Source organism: Lampris incognitus, chromosome 2 (assembly GCF_029633865.1).
Source record: "Lampris incognitus isolate fLamInc1 chromosome 2, fLamInc1.hap2, whole genome shotgun sequence".
NCBI classification, from domain to species: domain Eukaryota; kingdom Metazoa; phylum Chordata; class Actinopteri; order Lampriformes; family Lampridae; genus Lampris; species Lampris incognitus.
Genome location: NC_079212.1, coordinates 75,518,073 through 75,539,868, shown reverse-complemented (window position 1 = coordinate 75,539,868; position 21,796 = coordinate 75,518,073). Strand labels below are relative to the sequence as shown.

The following is a 21,796-nucleotide window of genomic DNA, read 5'->3' as shown; positions in this document are numbered from 1 at the left end:
TTGTGTATTTCTTTGCTCTGCCTTCGGACCTCGCTTTTGTCTAACCTCTTTTGGACCATCTGTTTGGACTATTGGTTTTGATTACCTTACTTTGACCCTGGACCTCGCCTTCGCCTACTCCTTTGGTATTGTTTGCATGGACTGCCTTTTCTGTGTACCGAACCCTGCCTTTCAGTAAAGACGACTTTTGAACTCTTACATCATCTCTTGTGTTGTGCAATGGAGTCTTCTGCCTAGTGTGTGTCACACATGAGGGGGGTTGCCTACCTAGTCATATTTACCCAATGTCTTCTGGGTCATGCCTGAACCTATGCTTTCTGTACATGCTAACGGTGTCATGTCTTTGAGGGGCTGATGAATGAAGAAAATGAGAGTGAGAGAAGGATGGATGATGTCGGGATAGTGAATCAGGACGTGCAGTGGATCAGCAAGGAGGAAGTGAGGGCAGCTATGAAGAGGATGAAGAGTGGAAAGACAGTTGGTCCTGATGACATACCTGTGGAGGTATGGAGATGTTTAGGACAGATGGCAGTGGGGTTTTTAACTAGATTGTTTAACACAATCTTGGAAAGTGAAAGGATGCCTGAGGAGTGGAGAAGAAGCATACTGGTACCGATTTTCAAGAACAAGGGCGATGTGCAGAACTGCAGCAACTACAGAGGTATAAAGTTGATCAGCCACAGCATGAAGATTTGGGAAAGAGTAACAGAAGCTAGGTTAAGAGGACAGACGACGAACAGCGAGCAGCAGTATGGTCTTGTGCCACGAAAGAGCACCACAGATGCGATGTTTGCTTTGAGAATGTTGATGGAGAGGTATAGAGAAGGTCAGAAGGAGTTACATTGTGTATTTGTAGATTTAGAGAAAGCATACGACAGGGTGCCGAGAGAGAAGGTGTGGTATTGTATGAGAAAGTATGTAGGAGTGGTGCAGGATATGTATGAGTGAAGTGTGACAATGGTGATGTGTGCGGTTGGAATGACAGATGGCTTCAAGGTGGAGGTGGGATTACATCAAGGGTCGGCTCTGAGCCCTTTCTTGCTTGCAATGGTGATGGACAGGTTGATGGACAAGATCAGGCAGGAGTCTCCATGGACGATGATGTTCGCGGATGACATTGTGATCTGTAGCAAGAGTAGGGTGTAGGTTGAGGAGAGCCTGGAGAGGTGGAGGTATGCACTGGAGAGAAGAGGAATGAAAGTCAGTAGGAGCAAGACGGAATACTTATGGGTGAATGAGAGGGAGGACAGTGGAATGGACAGGATGCAAGGAGTAGAAGTGGCGAAGGCATATGAGTTTAAATACTTGGGGTCAACTGTCCAAAGTAATGGGGAGCGCAGAAGAGAGGTGAAAAAGAGAGTGCAGGCAGGGTGGAGTGGGTGGAGAAGAGTGTCAGGAGTAATTTGCGACAGAAGGGTGCCAGCAAGAGTTAAAGGGAAGGTTTACAAGATGGTTGTGAGACCAGCTATGTTATATGGTTTGGAGACAGTGGTGCTGACGAGAAGACAGGAGGCGGAGCTGGAGGTGGCAGAGTTGAAGATGCTAAGATCTTCATTGGGAATGATGAAGAAGGACAGGATTAGGGATGAGTATATTAGAGGGACAGCTCAGGTTGAATGGTTTGGAGACAAAACAAGAGAGGCAAGATTGAGATGGTTTGGACATGTGTGGAGGAGAGATGCTGGGTATATTGGGAGAAGGATGCTGAATATGAAGCTGCCAGGGAAGAGGAAAAGAGAAAGGCCAAAGAGGGGGTTTATGGATGTGGTGAGGGAGGACATGCAGGTGGCTGGTGTGACAGATGAAGAGGCAGAGGACAGGAAGAGATGGAAATGGATGAGCTGCTGTGAAGACCCCTAACGGGAGCAGCTGAAAGTAGTAGTAGAAGTAGTAGTAGTAGCAGTAGTATTCATCATTTACTTGTATGCGTAACTGAGAGCGGAGCGCCAAGTAAAATTCCTCATATAATTCTGTTTTGTTTGTACCAAGACAAAATCCTCATTGCATTTAACAAATAAAAACCATCACAATTTTAAAATACATTACATGTATCAGATAGTTAAACTCAACTGTTTTCAATTTACAGTCACTGAGGCCAAGTTATGTAGTAAGGACACCACACACAAGTCTATCAGCCAGGGCCACCTTCAATCAAAACTGTAGCTTCACACACACTATTATCTGCCAACATCTCAGTCACCACCCAAACTGACAAATGAGTTTGGATGTCACACCCATGTATGGGAAACTTGGGCCTTAATGGCTTAAAGCCCTATGTAAAAAGAGTTTCAGTATGAAATTGCTATCATGAGTAGTATGGGAAATTAAACCCAAAGTTTTGTCATTTACATTGCCCCAATATTTGCATTGCATCCATCAATTCCTCCTGAATTCTTCTTGAAGCACTAGCTCCTGCTTGAACAACTCATCAACATATACCAGAAAACACGTCATTGAGTCTTGAGTGGCCTTATTGATAAATGAAGCTTGAACCTCTTTGGACATACTGCCCTCCAGAACCTGGATAAAAAGGTTCATGGTTGTACAGTCACGTGAAGGACGCTTTTAGCCATGTTGTCGTGTCTCAGCCCTATCTCGCCCATGCACTTCAGGTGCTGGCAAATGAATGAATGAGGAAAGAGATCGCGAGTGGCAGATCTAACCTATCTTTAGCAAAATTCACTCCCTGACTGGAGAGTAAAACTCACCCCTTAATTAGATGACAAAAAGTAACATTCCCATTGGTTCACCAGGTTTCCTTGTCAATACATGGCCATATTTCTCACTTGTAACCTCTCTGTTACACAAGCAGACTTTGAGCGATTTCTCACACACAATTTGCTACTCTTATCACACATTCACGCTCTGATTTCAACCATTATAGAACATTTATACTACACACCACATATACTTTATTTTATAAAACAATGCCACATAATATTTTTTATCTCTGGTATTTCTGGGAACAGGTCTACTGGACCCATGCATACATTTTGAGCAGGTAACTTCAGATTTTTAGGGGACCAATGGTAAGCCTAGATCAAACACTGCACATGCAAACACACACAATTACCTTCTGGCTATGCCACAGGCAGAGGTCTCCAGGTAAACTGCAGTAGGCCGCTGGCTAGGCCACAAGCGGAGATCTCCAGGTAAATTGCAGTAGGCCGCTGGCTAGGCCACAGGCGGAGGTCTCCAGGTAAACTGCAGTAGGCCGCTGGCTAGGCCACAGGCGGAGGTCTCCAGGTAAACTGCAGTAGGCCGCTGGCTAGGCCACAAGCGGAGATCTCCAGGTAAACTGTAGTAGGCCACTGGCTATGCTACAGGCGGATGTCTCCAGGTAAACTGCAGTAGGCCGCTGGCTAGGCCACAAGCGGAGATCTCCAGGTAAACTGCAGTAGTCCACTGGCTATGCTACAGGCGGATGTCCCCAGGTAAACTGCAGTAGTCCGCTGGCTACGCCACAGGCAGAGGTCTCCAGGTAAACTGCAGTAGGCCGCTGGCTAAGCCACAGGCAGAGGTCTCCAGGTAAACTGCAGTAGGCCGCTGGCTACGCCACAGGCAGAGGTCTCCAGGTAAACTGCAGTAGGCTGCTGGCTAGGCCACAGGCAGAGGTCTCCAGGTAAACTGCAGTAGGCTGCTGGCTAGGCCACAGGCGGAGGTCTACAGGTAAACTGCAGTAGGCTGCTGGCTAGGCCACAGGCAGAGGTCTCCAGGTAAACTGCAGTAGGCCGCTGGAACAGCTGCAATAAAAGACAGCCATTGTAGTGCTGGAATACTTTCCCACAGAAGAATGAATTCACTAAAGTTAAACCTAGGGATGGTCGATATATCAAAAATACTCTTATGTATGGGCATCCAGGTGGTGTGGCAGTCTATTCCGTTGCCTACCAACATGGGGATCGCTGGTTCGAATCCCCATGTTACCTCCGGCTTGGTCTGGCAACCCTACAGACACAATTGGCTGTGTGTGTGGGTGGGAAGATGGATGTGGGTATGTGTCCTGGTCGCTGCACTAGCGTGTCCTCTGGTTGGTCGGGGCACCTGTTCGAGGGGGAGGGGGAACTGGGGGGAATAGCATGATCCTCCCACATGCTACGTCCCCCTGGTGAAACTCCTCACTGTCAGCTGAAAAGAAGCGGCTGGCGGCTACACATGTATCAGAGGAGACATGTGGTAGTCTGCAGGGATGGAGCAAAAGAGGGAACCCCCCCCCCCAAAAAAAAAACCTCTATGAATTGTGGATTGTTCTACATGGACTGTAGTAAATGACTATACTGAATGAGTACAAACTGTCAAGTAATCTTTTTAAACCACTGGCGTTAGACTTGCTTTGAACACACACACGTGCTTTACTAAAGTACACGCCCCCCTGCCCTACTACGGCACTTCAGTGCTCAGTTAGCGCCTGGCTGGAACTCCATGCACACTTTATAAAACAATATTACGTCCATGTCAGCTTCCGGGCTCCATACTCTCCCTCTCTAACACCTCTCCCACAAACTCACATGCATACATCACACACACTCCCTCACCTGTCTGGACGGGTCGGCGAGTGATCTATTGTTTGAGAAAAAATAAACATTCATTTCGTGTGAACTGCGAAAGGAAAAGTTTTTTTAGTCATGTTCAGCAGCGTGATGTCGCGTCATCAGGCTGGAGAGGGGTCTTCTCTTCTCACCCACTGCCAGCACTGCCAGGTGTACAATCCTCGTCGTAATAGTACACAGTAAAACGCTGAGCGTTAATTTAACTTCCTGAGTGTTCATTTAAATGAACACACTAACTTAACATTCACTAACTCGGTTTTTACTGTGTAGGCTACGATTTGCTCTCCATACATTTTACCATCAATAGTGCTAAAATGTGCCCAACTGTAGGATAATTTTCTCATATCACGAATACAATGTATGCATTAATGGTATGGGGACCAGGATCAGGAAGATGGACTGTAGAAGGGACTGTAGAAGGGATCAGGAAGCTGGACTGTAGAAGGGACTGTAGAAGAGATCAGGAAGCTGGACTGTAGATGGACTGTAGAAGGGATCAGGAAGATGGACTGTAGAAGGGACTGTAGATGGACTGTAGAAGGGATCAGGAAGATGGACTGTAGAAGGGACTGTAGAAGGGACTGTAGAAGGGATCAGGAAGCTGGACTGTAGATGGACTGTAGAAGGGACTGTAGAAGGGATCAGGGAGCTGGACTGTAGATGAACTGTAGAAGGGATCAGGAAGATGGACTGTAGATGGACTGTAGAAGGGATCAGGAAGATGGACTGTAGAAGGGACTGTAGAAGGGATCAGGAAGATGGACTGAAGAAGTTATCTAATAAGGGGGATTCTGATGCATGCCATGTCCTCATGAAAGTGAGTGGTGCACAAGCAATTGCGATTTAATTTTATCAAATTTTTTCCATAGAAAAGGTCTTTGTTATACAGTCATTGGTGTAATTTTCATTCACTTAAACACATTAGTCACAGTACTACTACTACTACTACTTTCGGCTGCTCCTGTTAGGGGGCGCCACAGCGGATCATTTATTTCCATTTCTTCCTGTCTTCTGCGTCTTCCTCTGTCACACCAGCCACCTGCATGTCCTCCCTCACCACATCCATAAACCTCCTCTTTGGCCTTTCTCTTCTCCTCTTCCCTGGCAGCTCCATATTCAGCATCCTTCTCCCAATATACCCAGCATCTCTCCTCCACACATGTCCAAGCCATCTCAATCTTGCCTCTCTTGCTTTGTCTCCAAACCGTCCAACCTGAGCTGTCCCTCTAATATAATAATTCCTAATCCTGTCCTTCTTCATCACTCCCAGTGAAAATCTTATCATCTTCAACTCTGCCACCTCCAGCTCCGCCTCCTGCAGTCTTTTCATCAGTGCCACTGTCTCCAAACCATATAACATAGCTGGTCTCACAACCATCTTGTAAACCTTCCCTTTAACTCTTGCTGGCACCCTTCTGTCGCAAATTGCTCCTGACACTCTTCTCCACCCACTCCACCCTGCCTGCACTCTCTTCTTCACCTCTCTCCTGCAACCCCCCCCCCCCCCGGTTACTTTGGACAGTTGACCCCAAGTATTTGAAGTCATATGCCTTCGTCACCTCCACTCCTTACATCCTGATTATTCCACTGTCCTCCCTCTCATTCACACATAGATATTCCATCTTGCTCCTACTGACTTTCATTCCTCTTCTCTCCAGGCTCTCCTCAACCTGTCCTCCTGTCTACTTTCTTCAACTCTCTGACTATTCCACTTCTCCTTTGCCAACCTCTTCCTCTGTATACTTTGCTGTACTTCCTCATTCCACCACCAAGTCTCCTTGTCTTCCTTCCTCTGTCCTGATGACGCACCATCATGGTCTTGTCAATCCACATACTGATTTGGCAAAATGTTACGTGGGATGTGTAACATTTGACATTTGTGAGGGCAATCTTCTGCCATAAAATCATATATGATCTTGACTGACTTTTAATCTTTGACCATGTACGAGCGGCACAGCATGTTCAACGTCAGTCTTAGACAGATGCTTACTTAAAGTTAATGTGTAGTGGTGTTATAGTGTCTTCTCCCTGTGAACACGTACAGGCCTGCTGTTAGCTGACGAATGCAGCAGATACTTACTGAGTGTAGCAAAGTCTGTGCACAGTAATTTGAGAAACAGCCTTGGTGGATGAGAGCTGGAAGACATGAGATAAGGACAGCAGACAACGGCCCTATAAGAGGGACTGTACTGATCGGCACACACTTCAGTATCTCTGATTTGTGCGTCTGGTCATGAACATATTAAAAGGTGTAACAATACTGTGAGAGACTTTTGTCTCGCTCCTCATTTATTGTCAGAGTGGGATAAAATAATTGCCATGACAGGTGTCCTGTATTATACCTTTTCCCCCATCCATCCATTATCCGAACCGCTTATCCCGCTCTCGGGGCTGCGGGGATGCTGGAGACTATCCCAGCAGCCATTGGGCAGCAGGCGGGGAGACACCCTGGACAGGCTGCCAGGCCATCACACAGGGCCCACACACACACACACACACACACACACACACACACACACACACACACACAGGGACAATTCAGTATGGCCAATTCACCTGACCTACATGTCTTTGGACTGTGGGAGGAAACCGGAGTCCCCGGAGGAAACCCACACAGACACGGGGAGAACATACAACCTCCACACAGAGGACTACCCGGGACCACCCCCAAGGTTGGACTACCCCGGGTCTCAAACCCAGGACCTTCTTGCTGTGAGGCGACTGCGCTAACCACTGGGCCACCGTGCAGCCCCTGACTTTGTCCCGATTAAGATAATCAGAAAAAGGTGTATGTGTGTATATATATATATATATATATATATATATATATATATATGACTGTTTAATCAGTCATGTATAGGCTACACCTTTAATCAGTGCTGTTATGAATCTTCACATACATGTAGGTTTGGGCATAAGTCAGACTGTATTGAGATCAACTTCAATTTTCAATCACCCTGACAATTATTTAGAACAATTTCCATATCCGGATAGTATCTGCCTCAAAATCAGAGGTGTAAAAACCCGGTCCAGAAAGTAAATCCCTAACTGTGTCTTTACCCCACCCATGTACTAAACCATCAGATTGCACTGACTAGTTTCCCAAATCAGCTGGTTTAATGCATGGATGGAGTAAAGACACGGTTAGGGTTTTTACCTTCTGGACCAGGTTTTTACACCTCTGCTCAAAATGTTCAATAATATCTGGCACTCAACACACATCAGCATACACACCAAACTCCACCAAAGCTGTGTCTTTTTCAAAGGTCCTGTACGGCTCAGACAGCTGGCCAATGACAGAAAGGACCCAAGTCAACTCTGCAAGTTCCATACCCAAAGCCCATAGAGGATATATCACATCTTTTGGCCCTGAACCACCTCCGGTGAGCAGCTTCTCACACAGTGCAACCTACAGTACGTGAGCGTCACCATCATGCAAAGATGCTGCAGAGGGATCGAACAGGTCAACCGAAGGGAGGCGGATTCCATCATGAGACCGGCTCTTCCCCGGAAACCTGAAGGAAAACGCAAGCGTGACAGACCGAACACCAGTTGTAGGACTGTGGACACTGAAATCTCTACACCACAGCCAGGGCGCCATGGAGAAGCTGGCCTAAGACCAGCAGCAGTGGAAGGAAGTCCTTTGCCCTACATGTCAACGGGCAAAGCAGGCAGTAAGTAAGTAGAAACTACAGGAAGTAGAAACTACTGGAAGTAGAAACTACTGGAAGCAGAAACTACTGGAAGTAGAAACTACTGGAAGCAGAAACTACAGGAAGTAGAAACTACAGGAAGTAGAAACTACTGGAAGCAGAAACTACAGGAAGCAGAAACTACTGGAAGTAGAAACTACAGCCTGAAGCACTGCAGACTGCAGAGCATACAGACGGACGGACGGACACACTACAACACAGGACAACAAGAGTCCATTCACAAAACACATCCATACCCAACTTATAAATATACAAGTCTTGCGCTCACTGGCTGAGTAAATCTGTCCTCCACACAAGGCGGTTGTCAAACTGCCAGGAGTCACACCCGCCACTGATCACGGTAACGGATGTTTTGTGGCTAAGAATGAACAAAAGCTTGTATAGCAAACTGGCTTTAGAAAAGGGAAAACAAAAGCGTAAGCTGACCTCGGTTAGACAGCGCAAGGGGCGACTTAAAACCCGTTCCACGTCCACGTGTCCAGCCAGTGGTTGGTGGTAAGAAGTGTGGCGTCGCCGCGCACGGGGCAGACTACAACAACAGTAGTATGACGTCAGCGTGAGCTGCCTCGCGAGGCAAACGTTCAGTAGACCAGAAACGGAGCCAAGATGGCGGCGTAGTGTTCGGTCTACTGCAGAACCCGCTCTGTCTTGAAAACTTTTTAAAAGCAACAAAACGAACTTTCAGAATAAAAAAATTGAAGCCACATGTGATGGCAAAAAATCTGGGCTCAGATAAGAGAAAAATTACGACTCCCAGTTCTTCTCCATCCAAACGTTTTGGCAAGAGACAAAACATGGAAACCGACGCCGCAGAGAACATAATTGCTACGCTCAAGATGGCCATCAGAAAGCAAGGAGCTAGCAGCACTGGGGAAGTACCAGAGACCTGCAGGGTTAGGGTTAACTTTATCTCTGAAGATCTCAAGGAGCTGAAAGGAAAGTTGACGCACACCGAAGCGAGAGTGAGTAAAGCAGAGGAAAAAACCCAGAATGTGGAAAGCAAGGTGCTGGAGCTGCCACGATACAAACGAAGATGGAACCTGCGACTTCACGGGCGAACTGAGGAAGACGGAGGAGACGTTCGCAGAAAGGTCACAGAAATCTGCCAAAACATGGCTCCTGACCACCGAGAGACATTCCCGGAGGTGCTCGACTCAGTGCACAGGCTGGGCAAAGACGTGAGTCTTCAGCGGCACCACTGCCCCGTGTAGTAATCATTCAATTCACTATGAGGCATTTTCCAGACATTATCCGGAAGACGGCGAAACGATCCGACTATTTGCCGCCGGCCGCCCAGGGAGCTGCGCTTTAAGGAAGACCTTTCTCCCGAGCACCGAGAGAGGCGCAGCCTATCGGGGCCGCAGGTTGAGGAAGCACGAGAGGAGGGGGAGGTGGCACACTTCGTGGGAGCTTGTGCGTTTGTGAACAGAAAGGAGATTAACTGAAGTGCCTTTCATCATGTGAGCTAATATGACTCAGGAGTTATTTTCCCTTATTCGTTTTCTAAATATACAATATGCTGTTGTTGCTAAAAACACTTATGTAATGACAGAGTAGTTCTGTTCTCTGTAATTTACACACTTTTTCTCAGGGTGAAAAGTTAGTTACACTCCAAATTTCATCTTTATCTTTTGTTTCTTTTAATGCTCGAGGATTAAGGGACAATACCAAAAGGAAAGCACTGCTATTATATGCTAACAGCCTGAATACTGAGTTTTGTTTGATACAAGAATCTCATTCTGAACCTAATGACATGAGATTCTGGAAATCCCAATGGGGAGAGGACTTGTGGATGTCTCATGGCACAAACCACTCAGCAGGAACTCTGACTTTGAAACACAAGTTTAAAGGGAAAGTTATCTCTTCACAGACAGATCCAAACGGTCACTTTATTTTGTTGGTTATTTCATTTAATGACCAGGTATTTTTATTGGGAAACGTTTATGGTTATAACAACAAACAGGAGAATATTACCTTAATGCATTCAGTAAATGCAAAAATTGATTCTATAATAAGTAAATTTGCAGATCTAAAGATCATATTCGGAGGAGACTGGAATCATTCAATTAATGATATGTTAGATAGATGGCCAAATAAAAGTAATACAAATAATAGTTATTTGTTAGATTTTATAAATGAAAGAGATCTGATTGATATTTGGAGGTATAAGAATCCTACAGTTAAAGAATTTACGTGGAAGAACAGGTCAGGGTCATTACAGTCTCGTATTGACTATGGGTTGATTTCTGATCCATTATCTGAACATTGTGCTGCTAACTCTCAAACAAGCCCCGCAGCTGAGGCGAGGATGAACAGGACGTCACTCAATGGTCGAAAATTTCTTTATTTTTAACCAACAGGTTACGAACCTTGAAAAAGAAAACACACAAAATACAAACATACATCATTCAAGTACCTTCAACTCAAAGCTAACACACAATATACCTCACTCACTCCCGCAATCACTCACCAGTCCGTCCTCGTCCCGTCATACTAAAGAGTCCCCGCTCTGAAGCTGCACCAACCTTCCCGACGTCACCCCCAGAACGCAAACCAGCCAATCACAGCAGCTCCCCAACTGAGACCCCGGATGCACGCATCTCTCGCCAATAGAACCTCGCAATAAAAGTCCTCATCAAGCACACAGAAATCACATACAATCGGAACTGGAATAAATCTCATTATTATTATCAATACTCAGATTCACCTATGTAACTAACAATTCAAACAATGCCACAATTCAACTACATGTAAACGAAATAACTTTCACAAGTTTGTACCCAAACCAAACAAAAATCTCTGACTAAACACAACTCAAATCCAACCACCCCACAGAAAGCAACACACCTCCCACTTGGTCTACTGGACTCTAGACCTAAGGAGACCACACTAATAATCACCGCTTTCTCTTTGGTGGTGTTTCTTCGGTTAACTCTTTAATTTCTTCTTTAAGTCTTCAACGACCCCGGAGCCAGGTCCCCCCGAAGAGGCACGGCCAGCATCACAGGGTCGCTCGCTGCCAGCAGGGTGCTTAGCCATGCTCCATACGGAACCAGTGGCACTCCTGTCTCTCCTGTGGTCTGGACCCTTCCATAGCACAACAGTAGTCCTGACATCTCTTCTCTGACGACTACAAGCCTGTTCAATGTAGACTCAGGGAAAGCTACCCCCTCTTGGGCTGCCAAGCATAGGTCCCAAAAGGCAGCTCTGACCTCCCCCACATCGATAACTGGCTTGCCCACCTTCCCTCTCGAGTGCTTAGCCTCCCACTCTGCTCTCTCCATGGCTCTCCCGCGAATCATCCGTCTCTTAACAGCTCGGCGAACCCAACCGATCACCCCACAGAGCTTGGCCAAGCTACTGAACTTTTCAGGCTCAACCAGATCAACGATAGCCACGCCCCAGAGCCTCTCCTTGTTTTCAATCTCAGCGGAGGTCGACTCTTCCTCCTTCACCGTGTGCACAGGAGCCTCGTCAGTCCCATCCAGACGCCCCTGGACAGGATTTGCCGTCTTCTTCCACTGGGCTCTAGTGAAAGCCACTGTGAATGCCCTCCGCTGGAGCTTACGCACAGCCTCTCTGGTGCTGGCCGCCACCTCCGCCGAAGACTTCATGGGACACTCTTCTACCGGCCTCACTTGGAACTCAGGACCCTTTTGCCAAATGGAGCCCTCACCCAGGTCTTCTAGAGGACCTCCTCGGGTGATGAGGTCGGCGACGTTCAGATCTCCACCACCAGTCAGCTACTGGCCCAGCCTTCTGAAACTCCCCGACCCTGTTCGCGAATAACGTCTGATACCCGTAACTCTCCCTCTGGATAGCTCCCAGGATAGTCTGGCTGTCTACGAAATGGAACCATCTCTCCACCTCAAGTCGACCCTGCCTCTCCCAGAACCCTCTCAGCCTGGCAGCGAAGACGGCGCCGCAAAACTCTGTTTTGACCCCATCGCCCTTCTGGTCAAGGGGCGCCAGCTTGGCCTTTGACTCAACAAGGCGGATGTCCGCCTCTGTAGACGTCTCCCACCTCAGGTACAGAACAGCTCCGAAGGCGTCATCACTCCCATCTGAAAACGTGATGCCCCACGGCCTCCCCCTCCATCCAGGAAGAGTAAGGCTCCTTTCGAAACTGATTTGACGAAGCCGCACACACTCTTCAAAAAGCTTGATGGCATCTGCCCAGAGGTCTGTCAGAAGGGGACTGTCCCACGTGTCTTTCTTGGAGTCTCCTCCCCCAGTCTCCTGGAAGGCTCTCCTTACCAAGATGGCCCCTCTTGCTTTGGCCGGGGTAGCTACACCAACAGGGTCGTAGAGCCCTGCTACCTGGCTTAGGAGCTCCCGTCTGGTCTGAGGGTTTAGCGTTTTCTCCTTGATCTCCTTCTCTGAGAGGTCGACCCCCGTCCTCATCTTCTGCTTTCTTTTGGAGAAGTTGATTGAAACCATCAGGAAGAGTCTGTCGCTGTCCACGTAGTATCCAACACCAAGAGCCTTGTTGTCTTCCTGCCCTAGCTGGTTGGGCAACACCAGGGTTCCGGACTCTGGACTTGGGCTTTTAACAGCTTGCCCAACCTGACTACCCTCGCACCTCCCGCTTTGACTGGACCGAACCCACGGTTTGAGCGAGAAGCCTCCGGCCCAGAGTATCTCCTCCACTCCTCTGGTGATCTTGTCCAGCTTCCCTGGGTCATTGTGGGACGTGAAGATGTCGTCCACATAGCTTTCCTCTTCAAGCACTCTTCTCTCGTCGCTCATGTGAGAGAACCTGGGCAGTCTCGCGGTTTCCCTCATGGCCAACTGCGCTATGCATCCCGCTGGCCTGTCTCCAATATTGACCCGAGTGATAGCGAAGTCTCTGATCTCTTCCTCGAGTGAGTCCCTCCAGAGGAACTGATGAAGGTGAACCTCTCTTTCGTTCAGCCACACAGAATTGTACATCTTCTTGATGTCTCCTATGGCCGCATGCTCTCCTGCTCTGAACCTGAGCAGAACCGCCCGGATTGGGTTTAGCACATCCGGACCCTTCAGCAGGATGTTGTTCATGCTCGTCCCTTTGAACTCTTGGCTACTGTTCCAGACGAGCCGCACTGGCGTAGTGACAAAGTGAGGGTTCGGTGCGATTAGGTGACTTACGTACCAAACTGGCCCTCTCCAACTGTTGATTGTGTCCTTCTTTAACTCGATGGCTGCTCCTCTTTCCACCATCTCGTGTACTTGGGCTGCGTAAGCAGCTCTCCACAATAGGTCCTTCATGAGGCGCTTTTCGGTTCTCAAGAATGTCGCTTCCACCACTTTCCTGTCATTTGGAAGTGAAGCCGGGTCTTCAGTCCAGGGGTATCCCGCGTTCCAGTGCGGCGAGTCACTGTGGTCGTCAGTAGCCACATAGGTCAAGCCTTCCTTGATCTTTTCTAGTTCCTTCCCTTCAGCTAGAGTCATTTCCTTCCCCCCTGGCTGGCATTTCCCGCACCGGCATCCTCCACACTTCGGCTCACAGGCAGCTCCGATGCTGTCCCATTTCCACCACTCAAGAACTTCCTTGCTGGTTGTGGCCATGTTCCTGATCTCCTCACCACTCTCTTGCTCCAGGCCCAGCGTTTCCTCTCTGGAGCTATTTGGCTCTCTGGAAATCTCTTCGACCTTGATCACTTTTGCTCTCATTGAGCGTGCAAAATGTGTCTTTGAGTTGTGAATGGATACCTTCACCTCTTCGAACAGATCAGGGTGCGCTCCCCCCACAGTCTTGCCCAGTGGGCCGTCCCACAACACCAGGTCTCCCACTGTCTTCATCCGCTGCGGAGCAAGCCTACCCTCTCGGTGGCTGATTAAGAGTTCGATTTTCTTTGGCCTGACCAGTTCCTCTGTCTTGACCTCCGGGAAGAACTTCTTGAGCTGCCGCGGGCTAACGACATGGTCTGCTTGTGCGATCTCGTCCAGTCCATAACAGACGATCTGGTGGGGACTCCACTCATTCGCTGAAGTCCACATTCTGACTTTGAGCAAGTACCTTTTTTTCTGGACTCTTACTTTCATTCCACCAACTCCATGCACGACCAGCATTACCTTCTCTCCTTTCAGTTGGAGTCTGTTGGCGGCTTGGTGGGTAATGTAATTAGTGTCAGACGCAAGGTCCATCAGGGTCCCAATAGTTTGTCCTCCATTGGTTGTGACCTCCATGATCATCATAAGCACTGGATGCTCTGTCAAACCCCTTTCTTCAAGGAGACCATCACCGTTTGTGCTCGCTCTCATTGACACTGTTGTCTTGTTGGTAAATGCCCTTATTACCCTTTCCGCTACTTCAGGGGAGACATCAGCTAGGGCCTTCTCTTGTTCTTTTGAGAGCCTTCCTGCCTTTGTGTCTCTCTTTCCCCCTTCTTGCTCTTCCCTCTTTTTCTCATCACTTTTGTGCCCTCCTTCCACGGAGCACAAGAGGTAGTGGTGGTCTGAGCCGTCTCTTTTCTGGCAGCACTTCTTCTTGCAGAGGAACCTGTTACTACATTCTCCATCCACACCATGGGATGCCAAGCATCTCCTGCAGGCTCCATTCCTTTCGATGAAGTCTTTCTTTTCGGCTAGGCTGAGCCCTTTGAACTTCTCGCAGAAGAAGATCCTGCCTCCGTGTTTCTCATCTCCACACACGCTGCACTCTTCTTTTGCCAAATTCCTACCTGTGGCCCTTGTGAACGCCCTCCTTTCCGGTTTGCTCGATTTCTCAGGCTCTTCTGACACTCTTAACTGCTCCAACCTTTCGAAAACCGCTTCTTGCTCCTTTAGGAACTTTAAGAGAGCATTAAAGCGACCATCAGCGGTGACACCGTTCTCGGGTTTGGTTTCGAATTTGAGCCAGTCCATCTTCACACTGTCAGGTAGTTTGCTCTCTATAGTTTCCATTGCCAGCGGATTCTTTATGGCATCAGTATTTCCGAGATCCGTCAGATCGGTCAGGGCCTTCTCCACAGCTTGAATCAGATCAATTGTCTTTCTTGGTTGGTTTCCTTTCACCGCTGGAAACTTCTCCAACTCCCTGATTATCTGAATCGCGATGGTAGTCTTGTTCCCAAACCGGTTCCCTAGGACCCTGAACATTTCTCCTGCAGTATCATAGCTCGAAAGTCTGAGGTCTTTGGCGATTTTTTCTTCCACGCTGTCTAGGAGCTGGAATTTTTTCACTTCCGGTGACTCTGACGGATCTCCCTGCCTCTGCAGACTTTCCCAGTCTCTTCGCCATCGGTGGAAGTCTCTCATGCAACCGCTGAACGTCGGTAGTCTTGTTGGTTGGAGGCGCACTCTCGGTTTGGCTGCTGCTTGCGCGCCTCCCGCTCCCAGGCTTGCCATACTGGCGCTATGTGCTTCCTCCCATGCTTTCCGCTGAGCCTTAGCTAGCTCAGCACGCTCTTCTTTGGCAGCTTCTGCCATCCTTTGCTGAGCTTCAGCAGCCTTTTTCCTGGCCTCCGCAGCCCTCTCCTCAGACTCGGCGTTAACTTCGGCAGCATTTAGCCTGGCCTCAGCGGCTCTCTTCTCAGTCTCGGCGATCTCATCGGCCTCCTTTTTCCTGGCCCTGCCGAATTCTGCCAACCACCTGATCCAGAGCTCGTTTCTCTTGTCCTCCAGCACCCGAAGCCGCTTACTCATGTCGCACGTAACACCTTCAGGGATCCACTCTTCCCAGACAGCCAGCAGATTTTCTGCCTTGGCGATGAGACCTTCCAAGAGTGCGTTTTGCTCCTTATCGTTGCTGTAGGTTACTCCTTTCAGGCTGACTCCTTCAGCGCTTTCATAGCTTCTTTCTGCCCGTCCAATGGCAGATATTAGCTCGGTCTCCGCATATCTCTACCAAAGGCTGGACTTGACTGCCCGTCTCACCTCTTCAACTTTGAGCTCACACTCTCTAGTTACTCTCTCTATGTCTGCTTTGAGCTGCCCATCCAGTGCCTCCGCGTCATCGTTCGCTTCAGCTAGCAAGCCAGCCTCATAGTCATCATTTGCAGAAAAAACCCTTTTTGCATCATCAGAAAATTATTTCCACTCAACTTTCAGCTCATCTCGAACCATGGTTGTTGCCATTCTAAGGATGTAGTTGGCTCTTTTCGTGAACGCCGTCTTCACTTTGGTCCGCTCTTTCTTTAGTGATTCCATTTTTATTGATTTACCTTGGATTCTAAGCCCTGAGCGTACCTGTATCTCCTTTTCTAACTCAAAGTCTTTCGCCCTCTCTAGCTGCCTACACTAGCTCAGAATCTTCTGCCCTGACTAGCTCAGCCTGACTAGTCTTCAGCGGCGTTACCGGGCTCACCAGGGGTCCCCCCGGGGATACCGCCCAAAATAGAAAGCAACACAAATAAATGAAGTGGGGAAGGTCTCACCTTCCCCCGCCGGCTTGCTACCCAGGTACGCTCAAAACTAAGCTAAAGCTTAGGCCATTAATTTAGACGGCTGCTAAATGTGATCACTGGCATCAGCAGGTAGCTGTTTAGTTAACCAGCTCCTATTCTACTGGCTGGGCTAGCTTTCCTTGCTAGCTCACGTCAGCTTTTGTTACGGTAATTACGTTAGCTTCCGATGCTAACTCACGTTAGCTTTCCCTTGCTAACTCTCACAATTGCTAGCTGGCACACTAGCTTCATAGCCTACTAGCTGTGCTTACTTTAGCTAGCAGCGGTACCTTCCTAAACTGCTAGCTGAGCCCTTACGTTAGTCAGCTACACGGACCTGAGCTAGCATGCTAGCTACAAACAGGTACGTCGTGGAAAGGGAAATTTCACCACCTGCCCGCTGACCCTAGTGGCCTTATGTGCGGGTTTATTACGTTTACACCAACAACATGGATACCACAACCTTTCTCGTCCAGGCGACGGTTCAGCAACTCTTCTGCCGTCGTGGTGGTTCGTAACTGTGCTGCTAACTCTCAAACAAGCCCCGCAGCTGAGGCGAGGATGAACAGGACGTCACTCAATGGTCGAAAATTTCTTTATTTTTAACCAACAGGTTACGAACCTTGAAAAAGAAAACACACAAAATACAAACATACATCATTCAAGTACCCTCAACTCAAAGCTAACACACAATACAACTCAATCACTCACCAGTCCGTCCTCGTCCCGTCATACTAAAGAGTCCCCGCTCCGAAGCTGCACCAACCTTCCCGACGTCACCCCCAGAACGCAAACCAGCCAATCACAGCAGCTCCCCAACTGACACCCCGGATGCACGCATCTCTCGCCAATAGAACCTCGCAATAAAAGTCCTCATCAAGCACACAGAAATCACATACAATCGGAACTGGAATAAATCTCATTATTATTATCAATACTCAGATTCACCTATGTAACTAACAATTCAAACAATGCCACAATTCACCTACATGTAAACGAAATAACTTTCACAAGTTTGTACCCAAACCAAACAAAAATCTCTGACTAAACACAACTCAAATCCAACCACCCCACAGAAAGCAACACAAACATGTCTCTTCAGTTAAAATGCTACCAACACCCTTGACGGATCATAAAACTATCTTTTTGGAGCTGTATATGTCTACTAGTCATCAAACTAAAAGAGTCAACTCATATTGGAAATTAAATAATTCTCTTTTATTGAATGAATCTTTGGTAAAGGAGATTAAAATAAAAATAGATGAATGCTGGGATAGGGCATGTGCTGAAAATATGTATGGCAAAAATTGGGAGTTCATGAAATTTGAATTAAGGTCCCTTATAATGAAAAGAGGAGCTGAAATAGTTAAAAACAGAAAAAAAGAAGAATCAGAAATGATCTCTGAAATTATTGCTTTATCATCACAGCCACTTGAAAATTTATCAGAGGATAACAAGAACAGACTTCAAATTCTACAATTAAAATGAGATAATCTATATATTCACAAGGCAAAAGGAGCCTGTGGAGCCTGAGGAAGGAGAGCAAAACTCCAGCTATTTCTTCAAATTAGAGAAACGACATAATACACTTTGCAGCATGACCAAACTCTGTTCAGATGGTGTCATCACACAAGACCCTAAAAAGATTTCTGAGACATGTGAACTATTTTATAAAGAGTTATATAAGTCTAAACTGTCAACAAATGACATGGAAAGTTTCTTCAACTCTTTAGGTAATATTGAGAGCATCAGCAATGCTAATAAACATTTGTGTGATGCCCCCATCACAACATTGGATGTTGAGGATGCTATTAAAAAAATGAAACTCAATAAGAGTCCTGGGAATGATGGATTAACCTCAGAGTTATATAAATGTTTCTCCAAGGACTTATCACGCTTTTTACATAAAGTATATATAGAAAGCATTGCTAATGAAAAGCTCCCTCCTTCATTGTCTCAGGGGTTGATCACTTTGATTCCCAAACCGCAAAAAGACTATTTGTTGTTAGATAATTGGAGACCTATTTCACTCTTGAACAATGACTACAAGATAATTGCTATGTGTTTGGCTAAAAAATTGAAAAGTACACTTAATGACATTATTGATGAAACACAGTCTGGTTTCATGACTGGTAGACATATAACAAACAACATAAGACTGGTGATTGATATCTTGGATCATTCAGAATTAATTACAGATAACAGCTTCATTCTTTTTTTAGATTTTTATAAAGCTTTTGATTCCACTGAACACAAATTCATATTTAAAGCACTTGACATTTTTGGTTTTGGGAATATGTTTAAAAAATCTGTCAAAACGTTATATGCAGGTGCAAATAGTTCAATCAAACTCCCATATGGCACTACCAAAAGATTTAACTTAAATCGTGGAATCCATCAAGGTTGTCCGATCTCGGCATATCTCTTCCTTCTTCCTATGCAATTACTCTCCATTCATTTCAAAAACAGTGATGTATTGGGTCTCTCTATTGTTGGCAGAACACTGTCTATCACTCAACTTGCAGATGATACAACACTTTTTTTAAAGGATAAATTTCAAGTTGATAAAGCAATCAAAGTCATTAACTCTTTCTCAATAGCCCCCGGCCTTAAACTGAACATTTCAAAATGTGAGCTTCTTCCTGTTAATAGTTGCACAGATACTATTATTTCTGGGATCCCTGTGAAGCATAAGGTTAAATATCTTGGTATTATAATTGAAAAAGACCAAAGCTCCAGACTATCTGAAAATTTTAATCCACTTATAGCTTCAGTCCAACAGAGGTTTAACCTTTGGCTTCAAAGAGATTTGTCTATTACTGGAAGATCCTTGGTAGCTAAAGTTGAAGGCCTCTCCAGACTTATATATGCAGCTATGGCACTTGATGTCTCAAAAGACATATGCACTAAAATTGACAGAATATTATTTGAATTTATCTGGAAAAAAAGAATACATTATATTAAGAAGAATGTCATGATAAATAAGTTATGTTCTGGTGGGATTAATTCTTTAGACTTCACCTCCTTAAACTCTTCTTTTAAAGTCAAATGGATCAAACTTTTCTTAAAAAATCCCAACTCAGTCTGGAATTTTATTACTGCCCATATATTTAATTCACTTGGAGGAATGCATTTTCTCTTAAGGTGCAATTACAATATTTATAAATTACCGATAAAACTGTCCAACTTTCATAGTCAACTTTTGTTATCCTGGTCAATGATGTACTCACACAATTTTTCTCCCCATAAATATTTCATTTGGAACAATCAAGATATTAGGTTTAAGAACAAATCTTTATATATTAAGAGATGGGTTGAAAATAAAATTTTACTTGTTAGTCAATTACTGAATGACAATGGTCAGCTTTTCACTTATGAAGAATTTCTTTCTGTATATGATTTCCCTGTTACACCAAGAGAATATTCTATTGTATTTGATGCAATACCAGATGGAGTTAGAAGGTTATTGTTGTCTGCTCCTAAAGGTAAAAGTTGTGCTATTCCAGGTTTAACTCCTGAAGACATATATATTGGTGACTTGTGTCCTTTATTAAGTGATAAAGCCACTAATCAATGCGTTAGAAATATTATTCAGAGAGACATTGTTTCTAAACCTGCAGCCGTTTTCTACTGGAATAATATTTATAATGACATAGATTGGAGGAACACTTGGATTTTATCACGAAAATATTGTATTACAAATAAGGTACGAGAAGTTACATTTAAACTGCTTCACAGATGTTATCCAGTCAAGTCCCTTCTTGTAAAATACAAGATTAATATTGACACACTCTGTTCCTTTTGTGGCAATGTGGATGAAACCATATGTCATTTATTTTGGGATTGTACTTACTCTCATGTTTTTTGGATTGATCTAAATAATCTCATAAATAACAAAATTGACTCTTCTTGTAAACTAGACATCCAACATGTTTTATTTGGTCTGTCACAAAATGAGGAAATAAGTTCAGAAAACATTTATATTATCAACCTTCTATTAATATTTGCTAAATTTCATATTCATTGTACCAAATTTGCACACCAGCGTCCAAACATTAGTGTATTCAAAGCACTTCTTTCATCCTATTTAGGATCTTTAAAAGAATGTATGAATCCTAAAGCCAGCAAAACCAGAAGACTATGTGAAGAATATAATTTAACTTAAATCCTCTATCTCGAGCTTTTTTATTTTGTCTTTTCTTTTCTTTTTTTATGGATATGTAAATTTTAATTTTGAAATAATTTATATTTTTGTAACTACTTTTTGTCCTATTGTGATGTAATATTTTCTTGTTTATATGTTTTGTTCAATAAAAAAAATTTTTAAAAACAAAACGTTCAGTAGACCAGCGAATGTGGTCCCAAGCGTTGGTTAGACTGGCTGGTCTCCTCTGCTACCAACGCTGCGTGGTGCGGGACCAGCCCAGACAACACTACCACGTCAGCGCAGCAATGAGGACTGGTCCTCGCTAGATCACCCACACATGGGGACTAACCCAAGACAGGTCGCCTCCTCACGTCCCCGTGTCCCACAACAACTCCCGAGCACCCAGGAGCTCTTAAATTGGGGACGCGCTTCGTTTCCTTGGGCTGACGACTGTCCATCATGCTATCTGGCTGTTCGGCAGCTAGCTTGGCATGGCATGGCATGGCATGGTTACGGCGTAAACCAAAACATCTTACCTGGATTTCTTTCCCAAGTCCAAACTCGCCAGAATCACCTGACAGTACGGTGTCACCGCTTCAGCCACTCGCGAGCTGGGTCACTGGATGCCCCGAACATAAGGAGCACGTGTCACGGCTTCAACCGTTCTGATTGGCTGTTTGATGACATCGAGGGAGCCCAAAATCATCATCTTCTTCTTCTTCTTCTTCTTCTTCGTCTTCTTCTTCTTCTTCTTCTTCTTCTTCTTCTTCTTCTTCTTCTTCTTCTTCTTCTTCTCTCGTTTTACTGGTGGATCGTAAACGACCTTAAAGTGTATACCGCCACCTACTGTACAAGAGTGCGTAACGTCATGTCGTTTTACCCTACTTCTTAAATTCTACCCATCAACCTTGCGTCACTTAAGGAAGTAAATAGCGCTTTCCTGGTGATTTGGCTCCCCTCTCCTCCCCTTGGGTTGCCAGTGGAGCCCATCGTTCAAGCTGCGTCTCTCGCCAGATGTAG

General features: G+C 45.8%; 1 protein-coding gene across 2 annotated transcripts in view; it reads right to left on the bottom strand.

Annotated features, from left to right (window-relative positions):
• LOC130108367 (natural resistance-associated macrophage protein 2-like) overlaps positions 1 to 21,398 on the bottom strand; it is a 273,265-nt gene extending 251,867 nt beyond the window's left edge. The window contains exons 1-2 of one of the 2 annotated variants that reach the window (XM_056275274.1): positions 21,313 to 21,398; positions 3,074 to 3,743 (exon numbers count right to left, since the gene is read on the bottom strand). The gene's annotated coding sequence lies outside the window, so the exon portion shown is untranslated. Of the gene's footprint in view, positions 1 to 3,073; positions 3,744 to 17,092; positions 17,202 to 21,312 lie in introns of those variants that run through there. The other variant, XM_056275273.1, reaches the window with a different exon arrangement.
• Positions 21,399 to 21,796: the final 398 nt, after the last annotated feature.